This window comes from Tachysurus fulvidraco, chromosome 2 (genome assembly GCF_022655615.1).
Source record: "Tachysurus fulvidraco isolate hzauxx_2018 chromosome 2, HZAU_PFXX_2.0, whole genome shotgun sequence".
In the NCBI taxonomy this organism is placed as follows: Eukaryota; Metazoa; Chordata; class Actinopteri; order Siluriformes; family Bagridae; genus Tachysurus; species Tachysurus fulvidraco.
The window spans coordinates 25,600,549-25,609,733 of record NC_062519.1 but is presented as its reverse complement, the minus strand read 5'-3'; positions in this window follow the sequence as shown (position 1 = coordinate 25,609,733).

The window sequence follows — 9,185 nt, the reverse complement described above, 5'->3', positions numbered from 1 at the left end:
AAGACCTGATATATCTTCTACATCTTACACCAAATAGTGTATTTATTTAATAATTAAACATGCCATAGCTTGGTTTTACAGAAAAACATTTAATGTGGCCTCAAGCAATGTGGATAACTGTATCATTTGACTAGACCATCACACCTGGTCATGTTTTTTTCTCTTAAACAATTTGACCAGTGAATATAATTTTACAATTAATTAAAATACTGTACTTTTTTTTAGATAAAAAAAAAACAAAAAACTTTTTTTATGGCAAATGTTACAACAGCAATAAACAATAGTTTTCTCACTTTCTCTCCGGAAGACTTTCCTAAGTGAAAAACATGGAAAAATGTTATTATGACTCATTAAATTATTTTAGCAGGCTCCTTTTTATTATAAGTGCTAAATAAATGTATCCTTACAGAAAAATTAAGCATATCTGCATTTCAATAAAACAATCCATTTATATCGGGCTTACATTATATTCAGCACCTTCTATACAATCCCCTATGAATGAGAAGTTAAATGTAAATGCTAATGAGTTAGAATGAGTGTGTAATAATATTACCGTGGTAATAGTTACTTTTACACCTGACAATACTGAGAGTTGCTGTTATAATCTTTAAGCATAAAGAAATATGGAAAATCCATAGAATTTAGTTAAATCAGTGAATCATGACGAACAGCAAAGAAAAGGCTCCTCAGACTTTTCCTTTTTCCTTTTTATTGTTGTCTTTCTAAAAAAGGAATGACCTCTGTGTGTGTGTGTGTTGCTGTGCTCTGTTTTATACAATGGTGGTGTTTACGTTCTAATCTTGAGCATTTGTCAAAATTGCACTATTGAAATTGCAACATTGCACAAACACACACAGTCAAACACACATTTCATTGGGCTCCAGACAAACAAGCTTCTGCCAGCTTGGCCAAGGACATCCAGCAGGGTGCATCGACCTCTGCAGCTGCCCCCTCCCGACAATCACCCAAAAGGAGGAGGTGCAAATTCTGAACAAATGACACGAAAATCAGCACCAGGTGCCAAAAATGTGAGGCACATATTTGCACATAACTCCAAAGATATAAAAAATTCACTTATTGGAAAATGAACCAGAATATATTGACAGATGTGCAGTTTAGAAATGAAGCAAAAAATGTTATCATAGAATCCTGGAAGAAGGCAAAGCTAGCTAACTCTTTTGGTGCAAATTGGGAATTCATGAAATATAACATCAGAACTTTAGCCATAAGGAGAGGAAAAGAAACAGCAAAACATAAAAAAGAAAATGAAGAAAAAAATATATAAGAAATTACAAGCCTTTCTGGAAATTGTAATATTGATCAAGAAAAGAAAAATAAACTAGATTTGTAAAGTTCTTCATGACAAACTTTGATGTTGGCTTTGAAAAAGCAAGTATTCGCAAAGGCCGGTGTTTTTTGGAGGCGAGTGGACATAAGGATCAGTGTTACGTTTGGTGGCGAGTGGACAGAAAGCTAGGGTGCCAAAACATTTGGAGGCAAGTGGAGACGAGCATGTGACGTCATCCGAATACTTTTGATTAAGTTCCCCACATTGGGCTGTGTCTTGATATGTCACATGTCCATGTTGTGCTAATTTTTGTTTTTCATGTGACATCACCAGAATACATGTGAGGTAATTCCCCTCATTGGGCTGTGTTTTGATATATGATATGCCCATGTGCTAATTTTTTATTGTGACATCACGTGAAGATGGTCTAAATGTACTTGACTTTAATACTGCTAACTGTGTATTTAAAAACAAATGGATAAAGAACTATTTAAACTCTAAAGACAAGATTTGGAATAACATCCGTGAATTAATTTCTGATAAATTGGGGGTTTCGAATTTTTTTGAGGTGTAATTTTGATTTAAACAAGGTTCCGATAAAGCTTTCTTTTCATAAAAAGGTTTTTAAATTATGGATGCTCATTTTTAAGCATAACTTTTCTCCACATGACTCTGTGATTTGAAACAACAAATATATTAAGTTTAAAAAAAAAATCTTTATTTTACAGAAATTGGTACGATAATTGTATAATTTTGGTGAGGCAGCTATTTAAGAATAATGGACAGCTCTTTAATTACTGTGAATTCCTGAATCATTATAAGATCCCTGTAACTCCTAAGGAGTTTGCAGTAGTATTTGATGCCATTCCTAGTGGTCTTATTTAACTTTTATCAGGCAATATATCTTCTGAGCCTATTCCCTTATATACAGATCAGTTAAGTATTAATGGTGTGAAAAATGTAATAACTTGTATATAAAAATTTTGTAGAAGTACATTATTGCCTAAATGCAAACCTCTTTGGAACTCAATGTATAATCAGATTGAATAGAAAGAGATCTGGAGTTTACCTAGTAAATACTGTCTCACCAATACAGTTAAAGAAATTACATATAAGGTTATTCATTTGATTTATCCAGCGAGACAAGTAGTCTCAAGATTTTTCAGAGACATGGAGATTACATGCGCCTTTTGTCATTCAGAAGAAGAAACCATAAAACACTTATTTTTAGAATGTGTATTTACCCAATTGTTTTTGATTGATTACTGAATATCTAATATTCAAATTCACAAAATTAAAGATTTGACTATCTGGTAAAGATATATTTTTGTTATATAAAAATAAGATTTTGGAGCAAAATTTGGCAATTAACTTAATAATTATGTATGGAAAATCTCACATAAAAAACAGAAATTGAATAATAATAAACCTAACATTATATTATTTAAAATGTAACTTAAGCATTATATTAAAAGATGCAAGAAATAAAAAAGTAAAACGGATGTATAGAAATTTTTAATCCTTTTCTTTTTGGAACACTAAGATTTTTTCCCCCTGTATAGTTTTTTTTATTATTATTATTTCTGTTGTTTCCTTTGATGCTATTGAATGTAATACATAATAGTTGAACACACTGTGATCCTCTGTATGTATATTGTTCTTGTTCCTCTTATGCAATTAAAAAAAAAAAAAAAAAACAAGATCCAGCGTGTTTTCACCTCGTAGCAAAGTCCACATACTGATGGAATTTAGGGAGCACTGACTTGAGATTTGCATGATTGAAATCTCTGGCGATGATAAACAGTCCGTCGGGGTGAACATTGTGCAGATCGGTAATAGCCCCATATAGCTTGCTTAGCGCCTCTTTAGCATTAATAGCCCCATATAGCTTGCTTAGCGCCTCTTTAGCATTAATAGCCCCATATAGCTTACTTAGCGCCTCTTTAGCATTAGCGCCGGGGGGGGGGTGTAAACAGTGGTGAATTCACGTGGTAAATAAAATGGCCTGCATCTAACAGTCACAAACTCTACTGACGTTGAGCAGTAATTAGAAACAAGCACATAGTTCTTACATCATTGTGTGTTGATGTAAACACACACACCACCACAGCGGGTCTTACAGGCACAGTGGCAGAGCCAGGGATATTTCATAGGGGTGGCCAGGCAGGGGCCAGCACCTACTCTGGAGTGGCACAGAAAATATCATTATGCAAACAAACAACACTCATCTAAACTTAAAATACTTTTTTAAAAGTATTTTAATTAAATTCAATTAAATTTTTAAAACTATTTGAACAAATAAAACTTATGAAATTCACTTTGAAACCAGAATTCGTATCTCCTCAAATCTTTAAACAAATCAAATAACCATCTTTTTGATTTTATAACCCACCTGATAGGATGTGTTGTGCTCACCAGAGGTGGCAAAAGTACACACATCCTTTACTCAAGTAGAAGTACAGATACTCATTTTTTAAAAGACTCCAGTAAAAGTAGAAGTAGTGACTACACTCTTTTACTCAAGTTAAAGTGAAGAAGTATGGGCTCGGACATGTACTTAAGTAAAAAGTAGATACTACTACCTGTTTAGTGTCATGCCTAGTGATCCTTCAGTAGTATCAGAGGACATAGTGCCTATTATAAGAACACCATTACGTTGGACTACTTGAACAACTGCGGGCTACCATCCCAATGTCCATCACTTGCCAGAGACAGTGGGGCATAGAGGGGGTATTGTAAGCTCTCAGATGACTGTCACTAACAGTGTTTCCACCCTCTTTAGGCCTTGGAGTTAATATCGTCGGGTCGACGAATTCAAAACTAGGGGGTAGAATGTGACATGTGCAATATCTTTTAGGTTTGGTTTTTATTTTGATGGGGGGATTACGGGTCCGGAGACACGCCCACTGCTGCTGAGCTGCGCATCGACATGGAGCACACCTGTGCCACATAATTAGTGCAGCATGCTAGTGGCTTTTTAAAAAGCACATTGGAGTGGGGCTGTTCAATTTCTCTTCCGTGTGCATCTTGTGTGGGCAGAAAAGGTCTTTTGGCTATATTTTCCTGTAGCTGTCCCCTGGTGAGTCACCTGCTTTATTCCCTTATTTTTAGTCACGTAGCATAGCGGGTTCTCTTTGGGAAGGGGGGAAACGTTTTTGAAATGTTTTTTTTTGTTTTTCAGGTGCGGCCAAAGAGCGCTAGCTGCTGTTTCTAATGGCTGTTTCTAATGGCTGTTTCTAGCTGCCGTTTTATTACTGCTATTTTCTTAGTTGCTGTTCTGATTATTGCTGTTTGTTTTTATGTATATTTTTTAGAGCTGTTTTAAACTTGACTCATTATTGGGTTACAGTCGGCATAGTGCGACGTTGCAGCGGTGAACAATATATCTTGAATACTGGGATGATACGTCAGTACTGCATTGCTGTATATTTATTCTGGAGTACAAGTTTATCGAATTAACCGGTTTTGTATTTCTTTCTTTCAAACAAACCGTTTTGGTGCTCTTTAAATTAATCTGTTTTTACCGGTTATCACTGGACTGTCATTTGTATTGTTTTTCTTTCTTTTCTTTTGCGTCTTTTGTTTGAGTGTCTGTTTACCGCATATATATCCACCTCTGACTATCGGACAACGAACTGTGATTAGTAAGGCTTAACAGAGGGAGTGTATGTTTGTCGTCCTTTTGGTTTATCCCTTTTTCTTGGTTTATCAGTGTTTATTATGCACTGCTTTGTTGTGTGGTGTGTCCCTCTTTGTTAAGGCGGACCTAGTCTAGTTGTTTTCTCCATTGTTGGTAACTAATCGGTAAACTGTACACTTATATCTTAATGTTTTTAAGAGCAAATGGTTTTCCTTTTTCTTGTTTTTGTAAAATAAAGTTGTACTCATTTTTTTGGAAAGTCACGTCTCTGTCTTCAATCCCATTCGAACCAGCAGGGTCCTTCATGTTATTGTAACTTATATTTGGTTTAACTTATTTTCCTGGGTAACCCAGGTGGCGTAGTCGGTTCCTTTTTCTATTCTTAATGCCTTAACCAGGAAGGTTACAATTCTGGCATAGTCGGCAGGATTTAATTTGGTGTGTAAAGCAGAGATGTGACTATTTTATTTTCTTTGTGTGATTTTTAATTTGTGTTGATTTTGAAACAGCAGCTAGCGCATTAGGGTTTGTTTTGTGTATTTCCCTCTCCTGATTTTTCCCTCTAATTAGGCTGTCACTATGGAGGAGGAGATGCAGCACTTGGTGGCTCAACTTAAGGCTGATAATGAACGCCTGCGTCATGAACGGGTTGGGGTTCAGGCAAGTCCTGGTGTTGCACCCTCTGCGTCTAATGATAGAGGGATAGGTGTGGGCCCAATGTCTCCCTCCAATGTTAATTCAGTAGTGACAGAAAGGTTGATTTATGTCCCTAGGGAGAGGAAATGCCCTGTTTTTAGAGGCCGCACCGGGATTTCTTTGACTGATTGGTTAGAGGAGGTGAAGACTAGTATGCGTGTTCACCACATATCCATTATTGATAAAGCACACTTTTTGTATGATCATCTAGAAGGGGAAGCTAGAGAGGAAATAAAATTTAGGCCTAAGGAAGACCGGGAGGATCCAGAAAGAGTTATCCAAATACTTAGTGAACTGTATGGTTGTCCGGATTCATACATTGTTTTGCAGGAGAATTTCTTTTCTCAACGACAATTAGAGGGAGAGGCACTTCAGGAGTTTTCACATGCTCTTCTTGGCTTAATGTCAAAAGTAATCAAAAATGCTCTTGACGGTATGCCTAATTCTGAGGTTCTATTGCGGGACCAATTTGTAGAGTATGTGTTGGATTCTGCCCTCCGAAGGGAATTAAAACAGTTTCTATGTCGAAATCCTAGGGCTACTTTACTTGATGTTAGGGGGGAAGCTATTAGATGGGAACGGGAGGGCCTGATGAGGGGTCCTAGGGACCGTAGTTTTTCCACTTCTACTACCCATGGGTTGCAGTATGGGGTTTGTGGGTCTACCTCAATATCTACAGGTTCTGAATTAGCTGAGCTCAAAGAGATGCTTAGACAGCAGCAGGAACAGCTTGATCAGTTAACCCGTAATGTGTCTTCACTTCAGAATCCAAGATGCTTCCCTCCCTCTACAAGTACCACTAATCGGGGTTCAGTTATCTGTAGAAGGTGCCAACAGCCGGGCCATTTTGCCCGTGAGTGTAGTTCATTGTCAAGGGTTGATCGATCTCCCTCCCGTCCTCCTCAGTCAGTGGTGCAAAGGTCCCGGCCCATGGTTACTTTTCCGGAAAACTAGAGCCTTCTGTCCTCTTGAGCCATCGGTCAGAAGGGTATGTGTTTGGCTCAGATGTCTCCCCTGATGTAGAAAACATGGCCCCCTTATTATCCCCATGCCCCCATGTGATCGTTAGTAAGGGTGGGGTGTTGACGCCCGGTTTGTTAGACACCGGCTCGATGGTGTCAACCGTAACTGAAAGCTTTTTTTTGAAGAACTTTGAGCCTTGGGGTAGGGAAAAACTTCACTCTTGTCATTGGTTACAGCTTAAGGCTGCAAATGGCTTAGATATCCCTTATATAGGCTATTTAGAGCTAGATGTCGAAGTCTTTGGTAAAGTGATCCCTAACCGTGGCGTGCTCATAGTTAAAGACCCTCCAGGTACTACTCGGATCTCTGGTGTTTTGGGTATGAACGTTATTCGAGAATGTTATAGTGACTTGTTTGGACAATATGGGTCAGCCCTTTTTGAAGCAGCCTTAGTGCAGCAGGCCCCTAATCCATGGCAACAAGCCCTTCAGAAATGCCATCAAGTTCAGGTAAAGGCCCCTTTAGACTCTTCAGCCCGGGTTCGGGTTCGAGGAGGTAAGTGTATTTATGTACCAGGTGGCACCATGAAGTTTATCCCCGCTACTTGTTCTCAGCAACATGCTGGATTGACAGTTGTGTTTGAGCCTTCTAGTGTGGGGTTGGCAACAGGCCTTCTTGCTTTCCCTGCTATTGTTAAGGTAGCTTGTGGACAGGTGTATGTTCCAGTTATCAATCTTGGGCTAGTTGATGCTACTCTTTACGCACGAACTGTCCTTGGTACTATTAGTCCAGTAACCGTAGTGAGTTTACCTCCAGGTGTTGAAGATGTTCCCTTGAGTGTACAGGCCACTGTCTCTTCCCAGGTAATTACTGATTCCCTGCAGGATAAGATAAACGCTGTTGATCTGTCTCTCCATTAACTGTTGAAGAACAATGTCAGGTTAGGGTACTGCTGTCTAAATATTCTTCTGTGTTTTCAGAACATGATGGTGATTTGGGTTGTACCACTCTGATTACACATGATATTCCTTTGACTGATGAGGTTCCTATTAGGCAGCGTTATAGACGCATCCCTCCCTCAGAATATGAGGCAGTTAAAGCTCATATTAATCAGTTGTTGGAAACTCAGATTATAAGAGAAAGTAGCAGCCCCTTTGCTTCCCCCATTGTCCTGGTAAAGAAAAAGGATGGTAGCCTGCGAATGTGTGTTGATTATCGTCAATTGAACAGTAAGACAAGAAAAGATTCCTTTCCATTACCAAGAATTGAAGAATCTTTGGATGCTCTTTCAGGTGCCCGGTGGTTCTCTACAATGGATCTTGCCAATGGCTACAATCAGGTCCCAGTGGCTGAGAAGGACAAGATGAAAACTGCCTTCTGTACACCTTTTGGGCTATATGAATGGAATCGGATGCCGTTCGGCCTGTGCAATGCACCTAGCACCTTTCAGAGATTGATGGAACGCATGTTTGGTTCACAACACTTTCAAATCATTGTTGCTCTATCTGGATGATGTTATAGTGTTCTCTTCCACAGTGTCTGAGCATTTGCAACGCCTGGAGGTGGTTTTGAAACTTTTACACCAAGAAGGCTTAAAGGCCAAACTGGAGAAGTGCTCATTCTTCCGGCCTGAGGTGGGCTACTTGGGGCATTTGATCTCCGACCAGGGGGTGGCGACTGACCCAAAGAAAATCGAGGCAGTTGCTAATTGGCAACCTCCCCAGCAGGTCTCAGAACTTCGGTCCTTTTTGGGCTTTGCTAGTTATTACAGGAGGTTTGTGGATGGTTTTGCTAAGCTGGCTGCCCCTCTTCATCGCCTAGTAGCTGATCTGACTGGGGCCAAGAGGAAGAGTACTGCCCGGTCTTGCAAGGAAGCTTGGACAGAGGAATGTCAACAAAGTTTTGATACTTTAAAGCAGCAGCTGGTGAGTGCTCCCCTCCTGGCCTATGCAGACTTCTCACTGCCGTTCATCTTGGAAGTAGATGCAAGTTACAGCAGATTGGGAGCAGTTCTGTCCCAGGAGCAGGGAGGCAAAGTTTGACCAGTAGCCTATGCGAGTCGAGGACTAAGACCTTCGGAGAGGAATATGTCCAATTATAGTTCCATGAAATTGGAATTTTTTGCTCTTAAATGGGCAATGAGTGAGAAATTCCCTGAGTATTTACTTGGACATAAGTGTGTGGTATACACTGACAATAACCCCTTGAGCTACCTGAATACTGCAAAATTGGGTGCATTAGAACAGAGGTGGGCTGCTCAACTTGCTGTTTTTGATTTCAGCATCAAGTACCGGTCTGGACGCAGCAATCGCAATGCGGATGCACTATCACGACAGCACCCTGCGGGGCCTGTACTGGAAAGTATGCTTCCAGGAAGTTCTCTTCCCGAGCCTCTCAAACAGGTTGTTTCCATCAGACCGCCGAACGAAGGTGTGCAAGCGTCCATTACAGCTTTTCCTGGGCATACTCCTGCAGATTTGCGTGGGCTGCAGGAAGCAGATGCAGTGTTGGGGGTGTTGCTGCAGTTGTGGAAGCAAGGGAAATATCCTTCGAGTGAGGAGCGGTGAGGGTTGTGCACTGAGGCAGGCAGACTACTGA